A 13978-nucleotide genomic window follows, 5' to 3' on the forward strand; every position below is an offset into this window, starting at 1 on the left:
TTTTGTACATGGCCACTAGTGTAAAATGCTGGCCTTTTGCTTATACAAAGCTAGAGTGACAGGAACTTACAGGATGTCCATAGCCTGTCACCCTAGTGAAAATGTCACCACAAGAAGTCTGTGTTGTCCTTGGGAGAAAACAAAAGCAGCCTTTCAGATATTTGTTCGTTTGTTCATTCATTCGTTCGTTCATTCATTCGTTCATTCATTCATGCTGGGCACCCTGTGCTGGCTACAGGGAGGTTCAGTGGCAGGCAGGACAGTCAAGGTCCTGTCCTCACGGAGATTATGTTTAAAAGTAGAGACAGATAAAAATCAAGTCATCAAACACAGGTAATTACCAACCTCATTAAGTCTCCAGAGGAGAAACAGGATGTGGATGAAGAACAGAGGAGACTGATGTGAGACTGTAGGAGGATCAAAGATGTCTAGGAGTTGGACCTGGAAGATGAGAGGGCTCAGTTCATGTGTGAAGGGTCTGGGGCAGCAGGAGGCAGCCACCGGAGTAGAGGTGAGGGGAAACTGAGAGGCAGATTAGAAAAGACCTTGTGGGCCTTGGCAAGGATGGGGATTTGGCTCCTAATGGCCCAGTCATCACAGGCCTCCAAGCCTTTGAGCTGTGACAGGCCTGATGCAGGACAGGGGACACTTAAACATGTGCTTAAGTAAGGAGTGGGTAAGGCAGGGTCTTCTGGGAGAGCTGGGGGAAAGCAGAAAGGGCTCTGGAGCTGGGACCGGGAACAGTGAGGTATGGGCCACGAATGCGGAGGAAGAACAACGGGCAGGACAGAAAGGACAGAATCAGAAGCACTGACGGGGCATCATGGGATGTGGGGAAGTGGTGGGTTCAGGGTGAGATCCAAGATGGTTCTCAAGTCCTGGCAGGGATGCTCTAGCAAACCCCAAGCTCTTGAGCAAGGAATTCAAGAGAGGGCCTTTATGAGTCTGAGTCACTCAGGACAATGCTTTAGCACTTGCTAATTAAGCATTTTTATAGCAAACAGCCTCTCCATCTTCAGGACCGACTACACGGTGGAGGACTCTGATCTACAGAGTAAGTTCCATGCCGCCAGGTACATGGCGAGACCTTGTCTTTAAACACAATAGGCAGAGGTCACTTCCTACTTCTTACCTCGGGCAGACAGTCTGACCCAGAGTCCTCTTCTGGAGATGCACACCCCAGCATACCTCTTTCAAACTCTGGATCCTGGCATCTCATCTGTATGGCGCCTCTGACAACTGTCCACTGAATCCCGTCATTAATGAGGTTGTTCCAGAAATACACTTTGAAATAAAGACTATGAGTATGGCTGGTGTGAAGAATTGATTTCAAGAGGTGTTAGCAGGAAGTGGGGACAACCCTAGTGTGCTGAGAAACAGGGGGTAGGCCAAGGAGCAATTTGTGTTCAAGCCCTCCAGAGAGCTCTGGGAAAGTGAGAGAGCTGGAGAAACTGCACCAACTCTAGGTCGAGTGGCTGAGGTACTTTTGGGGCACTGGCTCCCCCACACTGATAGCCTGCCCCAGCCACATCCCATCAGCCCCACAGACAAGAAACAAGGGAGAAAGGACTTCCTTTGGCTAAGGATTGGGGATAAAAATCCATCCTGCAGAAAAGGCAGCCTGTCTAGGTTACACCTGCACTGTCTGCTAGAGTACCACGAGACACTCATCCTTCTGCATGCCACTTGGCTTCGGGCTGTCTAGTGCAAACCTCTATAACTACCTTACTCTTGCATTCTTCATACAAGGAGAGCTGGACAACTCGTTTGATTTCTCTGAGTCTAGTTTCCTCATCTGCAAAACAAAAACCTGGGTTCCCATAGCTGTGACATTCTAGGACCTAATTTAGCACACCTCGGCTGGCCTGGATTGGCACCTGGATTCCTGGGTGAGTCATTCCTTATCTCAGGAAAGAAAAAGCATTGAAGGGTCTGGGCCTCCCAGGGAGGAAGTAGAGCCAGAGACCTCTGTATCCCCTATACACGCTCACTTGTGTGTGTGCGCATACACACACACACATACACACATGCACCCCTACCATCTGACTGATGGAAATCTCCACAGATGGGGCCCTGCCAATGACTCAATCCTCAACATATCTGATTGTCAGGGTCAATTCCTAGAAATCGAGAGTCACTCTCTTGCAGCCATCACCGCAGCCTCATACAACAAGGCAAGTTTTAATTCTGCCCCTTGACCACAGAATCAGGAGGAAGAAGATGTGGTGTTCTAGGAAAAGTCTGGGCTGGTAGTCTGAGGGGCCAGGGTAAACCTCAAAGGCTGAAAGGCTGAGGAGCAGGGGAGAGAAGAGATCTGTGACATGCATTTTGGAGATAAGCTCTGGGTTCTGCCAACTGACTTGTGGGACCTAGGGCTCCTAGAGTAGGTATTTTTGCCTCATTTGTGTATAAAATAGTCAGGAGTTGCAGATGAAGTTTCTGTCCTGCTTGGTCCTACAACTGTTCAGTCCCAAAGAAACACAGAGAGGCTTATAATAATTATAAACTGTTTGGCCTATTAGCTCAGGCTTATTATTAACTAGCTCTTACAACTTAAATTAACCCATAATTCTTGTCTATGTTTAGCCACATGGCTTGGTACATTTTCTCAGTGCAGCAGTCTCATCTTGCTTGCTCTGTGTCTGGCTACTGACTGATTCTGTCTTTCCTCTTCCCAAAACTCTCTAGTCTGGTCATCCCGCCTATACTTCTTGCCTGGCTTCTGGCCAATCAGCATTTTATTAAACCAATACAAGTGACAAATTCTTACAGTGTACAAGAAAATTATCCCACAGCAGTTCCTCTTTTTTTCTTTCAAAAACAAGACCCTGAATCTAATCTCCTTTGTTTAGCTTTCCCCCTGACTATTGTACATAACAAATTGTAACCTATACACTAAACAAAGACAAATATCCATAACCTATTTTTGGGGAATGTGGGAGTAGTTTTCTAGGCTACTTCCTGCTGATTGGGAGTGCTGATAATCATATGGGGACACAAATAAAATTTAGGATTATGGTCAAGTCCTGACTGGAATATTCTGTGAGGCTTGGTCATATCAGCCAGCAGTCTTGAGGCTGTTCTGAACATGGAACTCAGAGGAAGCCCCAACAGAGGTGCTCTGAAATGTTGGATCATTTAGACCATCTGTTCCCATTGGAGATTTTTCAGGGGGTCATCCTTGAACAAATCTTATTTTTCTTAGTAAAGAATGAATTTACATCCTTTTGTTTCTCCAAAGTAATGTATCTTTTGACTTAAATTTTGAAGTCAAGATATTTTCCAAATATATATGTTGGATTAATTCTGCAACATTTATAATCAAATGCCTTTTAGTAGCTGCTGTTCCTAAATTGCTGTCAAACAATTCAAAAACAACACAATAATATACAGTATTCAGACTTTCTGTGTATTTTCCATCCCTATGTGGCTTTTTAAAACTTTATTTCTTTTATTTTTATTTTTTAATTTTTGGGTTTTTTTGAGACAAGGTTTCTCTGTATATCTTTGGCTGTCCTGGAACTCACTCTGTAGACCAGGCTGCCCTTAAATTCACAGAGATCAGCCTGCCTCTGCCTCCTGAGTGTTGGAATTAAAGGTATATGCCACCATGCCTAGCTACTCTATTTCTTTTTTTAAAGACTTTATCCTTTTTTTCCTCTCCCAAGCCTATGTATATTTTTAAACACACTGTAAAACTGTTCAGAAGTTTTTTTCTTCTGAAATTTGCCTTTACTGTATATCTCCATCTTTTTCTGACCATATGAGTCTTTAATCTGCTAAGTGACATGACTAGGATTAAAGTTGCAGGTTTGGTGGCTGGCTCCACCCCATTCCTTAGCTTTTTGAGAGTCTAGCTTTATGGCAGAGATACTGGTGGGAGCCAGATTTATTGCCACATCTCTGTGAAGTTTCGAGGCTCATGCCACCACTAAGAAGTCTGATGCTGGCTGCTCACAAACACTATTTAAGCATTTGTGGCAGAGCCTTTTAAAAGAATTGTGCTTTTGCTGCTAAGGCTGAGTCAGGAAACTTCTCTTAAAGGAGCCATGCCTCTGCTTACTGCCAGCAAACAGAGCCTACCAGAGTAAAGACAGTTACTAAGAAGCTGCACTTGACTCTGTTCTTGTCTGTCTAGAATCCTTTTTTAAAAATCTTTCTCATGGGGGCTGGAGAGATGGCTCAGTGGTTAAGAGCATTGCCTGCTCTTCCAAAGGTCCTGAGTTCAATTCCCAGCAACCACATGGTGGCTCACAACCACCTGTAAAGAGGTCTGGCGCCCTCTTCTGGCCTTCAGGCATACGGACAGAATATTGTATACATAATAAATAAATATTTTAAAAAATATCTTTCTCAGACTTTATGTGGAAATGCTTGCCAAACTTTTGGGCGCCATTTGTAGATGGAAGTTTCTGTCCTACCTGATCCCAAAGCCATTCAGTCCCAAAGAAACACACAGGGGCTTATACTAATTATAAACTGTTTAGCCTAGTAGCTCAAGCTTATTATTAATTAGCTCTTACAACTTAAATTAACCTATAATTCTTATCTATGGTTAGCCACATGACTGGGTACCTTTTCTCAGTAAGGCATTCTCATCTTGCTTTCTCTGCATCTGGCTGGTACTGCTTTCTCTTTTCCTCTTCCCAGAATTCTCTTATTCTGATTTTCCCACCTATACTTCCTGCCCAGCTACTGGCCAATCATCAATACAAGTGACAAATCTTTACAGAGCCCAAAAGCATTATCCCACAGCAAGGATCCTCCTCCCAATTCCACTTTCCACCACAGTGGCTCAGTGTCCTTGTAGTCTCTACATGGCCCAGAAGAGAAACAGACACAAGGGTGGGAATCAAGCTGCAGAGGGGAGCCATTGCACTAGTAGGGATGTCTAATCTTTTGACATTCTGACTTGTCGTTGTCATCTATAAAGTTCACACTGAAGAACAATACAATACAAGGGGTTGGAGAGATGGCTCAGCAGTTAAGAGTACTGGCTGCTCTCCCAGAGGACCTGAGTTCAATTCCCAGCACACACATGGCAGCTCACATCTTTCTGTAACTCCAGTTCCAGGGGATCCGGCATCCTCACACAGACATACATGAAGGCAAAACACCAGTGCACATAAAATAAAAATAAATTATAAAAATGTAAAAAAGAACCATTTAATGTCTAACACACACACATACACACACACTTCCAAGCTGCCCTGCTAAAGGATCCAGAAGCCAGGATAAACGCCAACAAGTGCAAGTCCTTAGGTTTAATCTTTATCTTGCGGGGGTGGGATGGGGCTAATCCATTGTGATTTTACAATATCTCTGCACGTTACATAGTATTGTGTCATCTCATCGTGACAACATGTTAGGTGCCTGCTTTTCTAGTCCTCCATTTCACAGACAAGAAAACAGAAATATGAACATGTCAAGTCACTGCCCCAAGATCCCACAGGTCACTATGCCTGGCTTTATTCATCAAGGTTTAGGCTTGTATTCAAAGACGGGTTGCCTCACATGTATGCACAGGAAGGGAAGCCTATGGTCTTGGTGCTCAGAACACTTGGCATTCAATGGAAATGGACCCATTCATGAATAAGTGGACAGGAAGGAGCCAAGAATGGGAAGCCTTTCTCTGCCACCACAAGTAACTGTGTGCCCTAGCCTGGCCACAGTCACCCCCTTCTGTGAGATCCCCTCACTAACATCTGTCAGGAGACTGCCAGCCATCTGCCCCACGCTGTTCACACTGTCCCTCACTTTGTCCCTCTCTGTGATGGCTTAGCCCTCACTTTATCATATTTCACGGGTAGATCACTCTATTTGCCAATGCAGTGGCAAGGCTAGATGACAAATAGAGCCAACCAGTGCCATCTCCAAGTGGCCTAAAACAGCAACATTGGTTTATACCACTAAATTCCCCAACCCCGCTATAACTAAACATAGGTTCACTGGGGCATGGAACAGGTACAGTCAGGGACCTGTCCTCATCCACCCACAAGCAAGCTCCCATCCTATGTGCTCTGGAATTTCAGAGTATGATTTAAGAATGATGAGTTTTTTAATATCTTGGGAAACCCATAATTTTTCCAAGAGGTTTAACAAAATAAAACAAACAAAAAACAAAGTACCCAGTGATTAGTAACCCTGAGTAGAATAATGGCTAAGGTATCTTCCAACCCTGATCTCCATATTAGACACTGAGGGAAAGTCCTGTCATAACCTCCATCTAGCCTTTCTCAATAGTGCTGTTTTGCAGCTTTAATTTTAGGGCTGGAGATCTGGCTCAGGTGGTAAAATGCTATGACATGAGCGTGGGAATTAGAATCCTCAGCAGCCATGTAAATTAAAGCCATGCCCAGTGGAGTGCATGGAATGCAGATCTGGGATGGCAGAGAGAGAGAACGGATTCTTGGATCTCCCTGCCGGCCAGTCTTGTCAAGTTGATGAGCTCCAGGTTCAGTGAGAGACTCTGCCTCAAAAATAAGATGGAAATTGCCTGAGTAAGACACTCAGCATCAGCCTCTGGCCTCCAGATGCCCAAACATGTGTATCTCTAGCACACACAGGAAACAAATACCTATAAATACACCTGTACATACACTATATGCACACACACAGGAATGTGTGCATACCCACACACTATATAGACACACAGACAAACAGGAACGTATATATATTTGTACATACACATGTATATATACTATATGGACACACACACAGAAGAATGTGCACACATCCATACACTATACAGACATGAAGAAATGTGTACACTATACAGACATATACACACACAGAGGAATATATACATTACACAGACACACAGAGGAATGTGTACACTATACAGACACACAGGAATGTGTACACTATACAGACACACGCAGGAATGTGCACACTATACAGACACACAGGGATGTGTACACTATACAGACACACAGGGATGTGTACACTATACAGACACACAGAGGAATGCGTAGTTAGTGTACACTATACAGACACACGCAGGAATGTGCACACTATACAGACACACAGGGATGTGTACACTATACAGACACACAGAGGAATGTGTAGTGTACACTATACAGACACATGCAGGAATGTGTACACTATACAGACACACAGGGATGTGTACACTATACAGACACACAGAGGAATGTGTAGTTAGTGTACACTATACAGACACACGCAGGAATGTGCACACTATACAGACACACAGGGATGTGTACACTATACAGACACACAGAGGAATGTGTAGTGTACACTATACAGACACACACAGGAATCTGTACACTATACAGACACACGCAGGAATGTGTAGTGTACACTATACAGGCACATGCAGGAATGTGTACACTATACAGGTACACGCAGGAATGTGTACACTATACAGATATACACAGGAATGTGTACACTATACAGGCACACGCAGAAATGTGTACACTATACAGGCACACGCAGGAATGTGTACACTATACAGACGCATGCAGGAATTTGTACACTATACAGACATACGCAGGAATGTGTACACTATACAGACACACGCAGGAATGTGTACACTATACAGACATACGCAGGAATTTGTACACTATACAGACACATGCAGGAATGTGTACACTATACAGACATACGCAGGAATGTGTACACTATACAGACATACGCAGGAATGTGTACACTATACAGACACACGCAGGAATGTGTACACTATACAGACATATGCAGGAATGTGTACAATATACAGACACACGCAACAGGTTTTGTTTATTGAGTTTCTTGTTTGTTTGTTGTAAAGAAGGAAGGTTTTTTTTTCATCACTATGCATGATGGAGAGACTGTCATGGTGCACATGGGGTGGCTGGAGGACTTTATGAAGTCAGTTCCCTCCTCCCACCTGTATATGATCAGGGGTCAAGCTCAAGCCACTAGGTTTGCATGATGGGCACCTTTCCTGTGAAGCTGTCTTGATGGCCTGAAGCATTTTGTTGTTGTTCTTCATTTGTTTGTTTGTTTGTTTTTCGAGACAGGGTTTCTCTGTAGCTTTGGAGCCTGTCCTGGAACTAGCTCTTGTAGGCCAAGCTGGCTTTGAACTCACAGAGATCCACCTGCCTCTGCCTCCCGAGTGCTGGGATTAAAGGTGTGCACCACCACTACTGCCTGGCTCTGAAAGCATTTTAATTTCGAGTTCTCAGAGATGCTTTTCAGAACAGTGTTAGGCTTACACAAAATGCCTATGTCCTACCGCAGCCACCACTCCTGCTTCCCATTCTGACTAACGTGTGACTACAGTACATTTGCTGCAGCTGCTGAGCAATATGGATGCATTAACTAAAGTCCACCATTTCCATGGGATCCAGGTTGCATATTCTAGATGTAACAAAAATGTATAATGACTAACAGATACAGATTTAATTTATTCATTGTGAGTAGCACCTGATGGTATGTAGCAGTCAGTCCTGCATTGTGCAAACGAGATTCACTGCCCCACATCCCCTAGGTCCCACCTCTGACAGACACTGTCTGTCACTAAGAGTTTGTCTCTTCCAGGATTTCAGGAGTTGGAATTATAGAATTAGAGCCTTTTCAGACCTGCCTATTCCAATGAGTAATTTGCATTTGAGCTTTATTTCCCATGTTTAACTTCTGTTACTATAATAATGTCATCATCATCATTATAATAAACATGTAAATTTTCTGCTGTTATCATGTATGTGTATATGTATGTGTATCATGTTTTGTGTATATGTATATGTTTGTGTGCACTTGTGTGGAGGCTGGTGTTTGTCTTCCGAGACAGGGTCTCTCATCTTAGAGAACAGGAAGGTTGATTTGGCTTGCAGTTGCAGATTAGAGTCTGCCATGAGGGAAAGGTAAGGCAGGAACTCAGAATAGTTAATGGTGTCACATCCAAATCAAGAATAGAGATAAATAAACTTGCCCATTTTGCCTGCTTGTTCTCTGCTTATTTACTCTTATACAGTCCAGGACTCTTAACCTAGGGAATGGTGATGCCCACAGCGGACTGGGTCCTTCTACATCAATTGTGTCAAGACAACTCCCCAGAGACATGCCCACAGGCTAATCTGATCTAGATAATTCAACTGAAGTTTTCCTCTCAGATAATTCTGGATTGTGGCAAGTTGATAATTAAAAACTAGCTCTCATATCCACTGGGTTGGGAGTTCACCAACTCAGCTGAGCGGGCCAGCGGGCAGGTCTCTGGGTCTTCTGGCTCTGCTTGCCCAGCTTTGGGATTACAAACTCTTGTCTCCACGCTGTTACATGAGTGCTACAGATGCAAACGCAGGTCCTCATACCTGCATAGCAAGCACTGTCCAGACTGAACCCTCTCCCTGTCACCCCGCTACAGCTATTCTAAGTGTATGGTACAGAGACATGAAGTCCATCTTCATGTATGCAACTGTCACCATGGTCTGAGCTCAAGCTGGCCCTGCATGCATGGTTACATTAACTCGCCATTCCTACGGCTCATTTGTTGTTCACCAGAGTAGCACTCCACCGTCTGGCTGAGCCACAGGGTGCTTACCCAGTCCCCTGTCAAGGAATATCTTGGCTGCTTTCAAGCTTTGCCAATTCTGCGGAAAGCCACTTCAAGCATCTAAGCAGGCTTTCGCATGGACATGAATTTTTAAGTGACTGGAGAATGTGTAACGCTAGGCCTCTGGCTTGATGTCACCAACATCACTGAGTAGAGAATGGTCAGGCCCAACACACCATAGAGGTTGTTTTTGCTTAATTGCCATGACACCCCTGTGACCCAGTGCTGCTATCCCAAATTACAGATGAGCAAACTGAGGCTTGAGGAAATGGAAGTACACAGTTGTGTGGCCACATTCACCCATCTCTGAAGTCATGGGTCTTCCAGTTTGAAGATGGGAGCTAGGGATAAACACTCGTCTCTAGATTTTGCTCATTCTACTTCATTTTGATTATTTACTCCGTGGACAAGATAAGCAGATCTGTTTTCTAGACTTGATGGTTTTCTGCCAACTTAGCGGCTGCACATGAGACTACTGATATTTTAATTATGATCTGCAGCTCCATAGTCAGCAGTCAGTGGCCAGCCGGCCACTCAGGTCGTGGCCTGGAGGGTCTTCCCGTCTGGAGCCCCAGCTCGGCTACCGCTGTGATGTGTACATTACACTAAGTCTATTGCTCTGTTTACCAACAAAGACTCAGAAGTCAGATGTGGGGGTGAAAACCTGCTAGATCAGAAAAGCCAAGAAGCAACCAGCTGACCTTCCTTTTTGGTTAGAGACTCAGCAAGAGACATGTCTCTTCACTCGTCCCCAAATCGAAAGGAAACCACAAACTTAAGTTATGGCCCTTGATACCCATGTGTCTTTTCTATCCAAATTGCCGGCTTCTCTATGGCCAATTCCGGTCTGCTAGTCACTAGCTCTGCACCCTGATTCAGGGTAAGCTTCATTTAAACAGTCTCAGAAGTGGTGGCGCACGCCTTTAATCCCAGCACTCGGGAGGCAGAGGCAGGTGGATCTCTGGGAGTTCAAGGCCAGCCTGGTCTACAAGAGCTAGTTCCAGGACAGGAACCAAAAACTACAGAGAAACCCTGTCTCGAAAATCAAAGAAAGAAAGAAAGAAAGAAAGAAAGAAAGAAAGAAAGAAAGAAAGAAAGAAAGAAAGAAAGAAAGAAAGAAAGAAAGAAAGAGTGTCACAGTGTGACCAAAACTCCCGAACACGGTCTGGTTACTCTAGAAGGGTCTCCTTTCCTTCACAGTAGCGCTCTTGCATTGGAAGGACTCTCCAACTCTGAAGGCACAGCCTCCGTTTTTCAGCTAGCACAGGACATGTTATAGTCATTGTGTGTCCTGAGTTCCCTTCTTCACCTGGCACATGCCTGGGTCTCATCTGGAAACAGCAGGTTGTGGAAAAACAGCAGCCTCAGGTGACAGATTTCTCTCCTCCTCTGCTGGTGGCCCCTGACTGTGGCGTCCCCAGGGAGAGGATCCTGGTGGACAGCAACCTCTGTGGGGCTCCCAGGACAGCCTTGGCAGAGGAAGGCAAAGGAGCTCATGGGATCACGTGAAAACAACCTATCAGAGACCTATCACCATCGGCTCAGCTCTCAGGCCCAGTCACAGGCTTCCCTGAGCTCCCAGCAGGCCGGTTCCCTCCGTCCCCAAGCCCCCTTAAGTACCAATAATGGAAGTGCTTACTAGGCCCCACAACACTTCACCCTTATCTTTTATTTATAGCTGACAAAGCTCCAAGCAGGAAAAATATAATCACACTTTAAATAATGAAAGTTGTAGGTATTAGAGCTACGCGGGCAGTTACCGGAGCGGCAGAGATGTCTCCCTGCAGACCTGACAGGGGCACACCGGCTGCATTTTTAATTTTTAAAACATATTTCTTCCCAAATTATTCTGCATTTCCGAGGAGCCGCGTTTATGGGGGTGATAAATTACTGTAATAAAATGCCTCTTCTTCAGATATATAGGACAAAGCCTTGCTGTGCACAGCCCAGCTCGGGCGTCCCCGAGAGAATGGCAGCAAGTCCCACTGCCACACTCCTCGCTTTAATTATTTGGCCAATGTGCCCTACATTTTTAATGCAGTCACAAGTTTTCTTTAAGCAAAGAATTCAAACAGGCCACCAATTTGTATTTGTAGTGTCAGTGTTCATATGAGGCCTTCTGAATGTCAGTGCAAGTGTGCACCCGTGGGTAGAGAGGCCTGTGTGACTGAAAATGCACCTACCGTGTGTGTGTGTGTTTCTGGGAATAAACACAGTAGTTAGTGCCTGCTCATGTGAGCAAGTATGTGTGTGTGTGTGTGTGTGTGTGTGTGTGTGTGTGTGTGTGGTTCTGGGAATAAACACACTAGTTAATGCCTGCTCACATGAGCAAGTGTACTGTGTGTGTGTTTCTGGGAATAAACACACTAGTTAGTGCCTGTGAGCGTGTGTGTGTGTGTGTGTGTATGTGTGTGTGTGTAAGCTGGTGGATTTCCAAACATACATGCATTTGTGAAGACATCCATGAGTGTGACAGGCGTGAATACATGAGCATCTATGTGCATTAGCTGGGCATGTCCAAGCCTCAGGAATCTTACATTGCACAGGCCCGTGTGTCCCTGTGTGTGTGTGTACACACGTGCAACTGAGCCAGAGCCATCAGGTGTCTTCTTCAGTTGCTCTCTACTTTCTTTTGGGGATATGGTCTCTGACTAAACATGGACTCAGCATGGCCTAGGCTTTGGAGCTCAGTAGCGGAGCATGTGCTTGGCATGTATAAGCATGGGTCCAGTCTCCAGCACCAAAACCAGAGCAAGGCTGGACATTCTAAGTGTAAGCTTCAGGTGCCAGAAGGCTTCAACCCACAGGCTACATGCACCTCAGGATAGCTAGGAATGAGACCCAACAGAGTGGTAAGTTTATTTAAAACATTATGGGGGAAATGTGTGTGTGTGTGTGTGTGTGTGTAAAACTTGATTTATGGTTCTCACTTGTGAACTTTGTAGATGACAGCGTTGTCTTGTCCAACATCAAAAAGTTGGAGACTCATGTCAGGCAGGGGTGACGCACCCCTTTATGCCAGCACTCCTGAGACAGAGGCAGGCAGATCTCTGAGTTCAAGGACAGCGTGGTCCACACTAAGAGAGAGAGAGTTCCAGGACAGAGAAATCCTGTCTTGGAAAACCAAAAATAAATTAATAAGCAATGTCTTTAAAAGAGCGGCGACTCTGACTCCACACGCTGTAGTTGGTTTTTACTCTTTTTCCTCTTTCCTCTTTGGGGGGCCACCACCCAGCTCCCAAATAAACACGCAGAGGCTTATTTTTTCTTATGAATGCCCAGTCTTAGCTTGGCTTATTTCTAGCCAGCTCTTCTAACTTCAATTATCTTATCTATATTTTGCCTCTGGGCTTTTATCTTTCTCTATTCCTGTATACCTTTCTTTACGTCTTCCTCCATGGCATGCTATGTAGCTGGGTGACTGTCTCCTAGCGTCCTCCTCTCCCCCTCTTTCTCACTCCTCCCTCTCTTCCAAATTTCTCCTCCTATTTATTCTCTATGCCTGTCAGCCTCACCTGTCCTTTCTCTTGCCTAGCTTTTGGCCACCCAGCTCTTTATTAAACCAATCAGGTGTTTTGGACAGGCAAAGTAACACAGCTTCACAGAGTTAAACAAGTGCAACATAAAAGAATGTAACACATCTTTGCACTATTACACAAATGTTCCACAGATAAACAAATGCACCACATCTTCAATAATATTCCGTAACAGCCTGCAGCTGGGATGCCATGGACATTGGGGCAGTGGCAGACACCTCCCCCAATTCCAGGCTCTCCTAGTGGCAGGTCCCCCAGCATGGATAGGGACACAGGGCCTGGAAAGATGAAGGAATTTATGACAGATCACACAATGGCTGTCAGGGCTGGACTTGAACCCAGGTCTCCCAGCTGTAAGGCCAGACTTCCTGATTCTGCTAAGAACTGGGTCCTGATGGCTGCCCTGGGGACAGAGACAGCTGCTCAGCCTTAAGGCTTTGGGCTTCAGCCGGAAGAATGACCCAGATCTTTTGAGGACCCCAGGGGGCAGGGGCACCTGTAGGTGGGGTGGTCCGGGAATGCAGCTAAAATAAGAAGTGGCTTCTTCTGAAAGGGCTCTGTGGTCTGTAAAGGGGAAGGAACTGGAGGCCGGAAACAGGAGTGGGCAGAGCAGTGAGAGGCGGACACTGTAGCCAGCATCTCAGAAACCACGCTGGGCACAGCAGGGTCTGCAAGGCTGCAGCTCTGAGTCCTGAGCCAGGGGACCTGAGAACTTGGGTTCAGGGCTCTTGGTCCTATTTCTTTACATCCCCAAAGCACACTCACCTTCGTGAATAGGGTTCCCTTTGTCCTCCTGACACCCTTTAAAATACAACACCAAGATTGTTTCTAGGAAGAGTTTCCTGGCCATTTGTTACACACACACACACACACACACACACACACACACACA

The sequence above is a fragment of the Alexandromys fortis genome, unplaced genomic scaffold, assembly GCF_014885135.2.
Source record: "Alexandromys fortis isolate MF-2015 unplaced genomic scaffold, M_Fortis_MF-2015_v1.1 scaffold_228, whole genome shotgun sequence".
NCBI classification, from domain to species: Eukaryota; Metazoa; Chordata; class Mammalia; order Rodentia; family Cricetidae; genus Alexandromys; species Alexandromys fortis.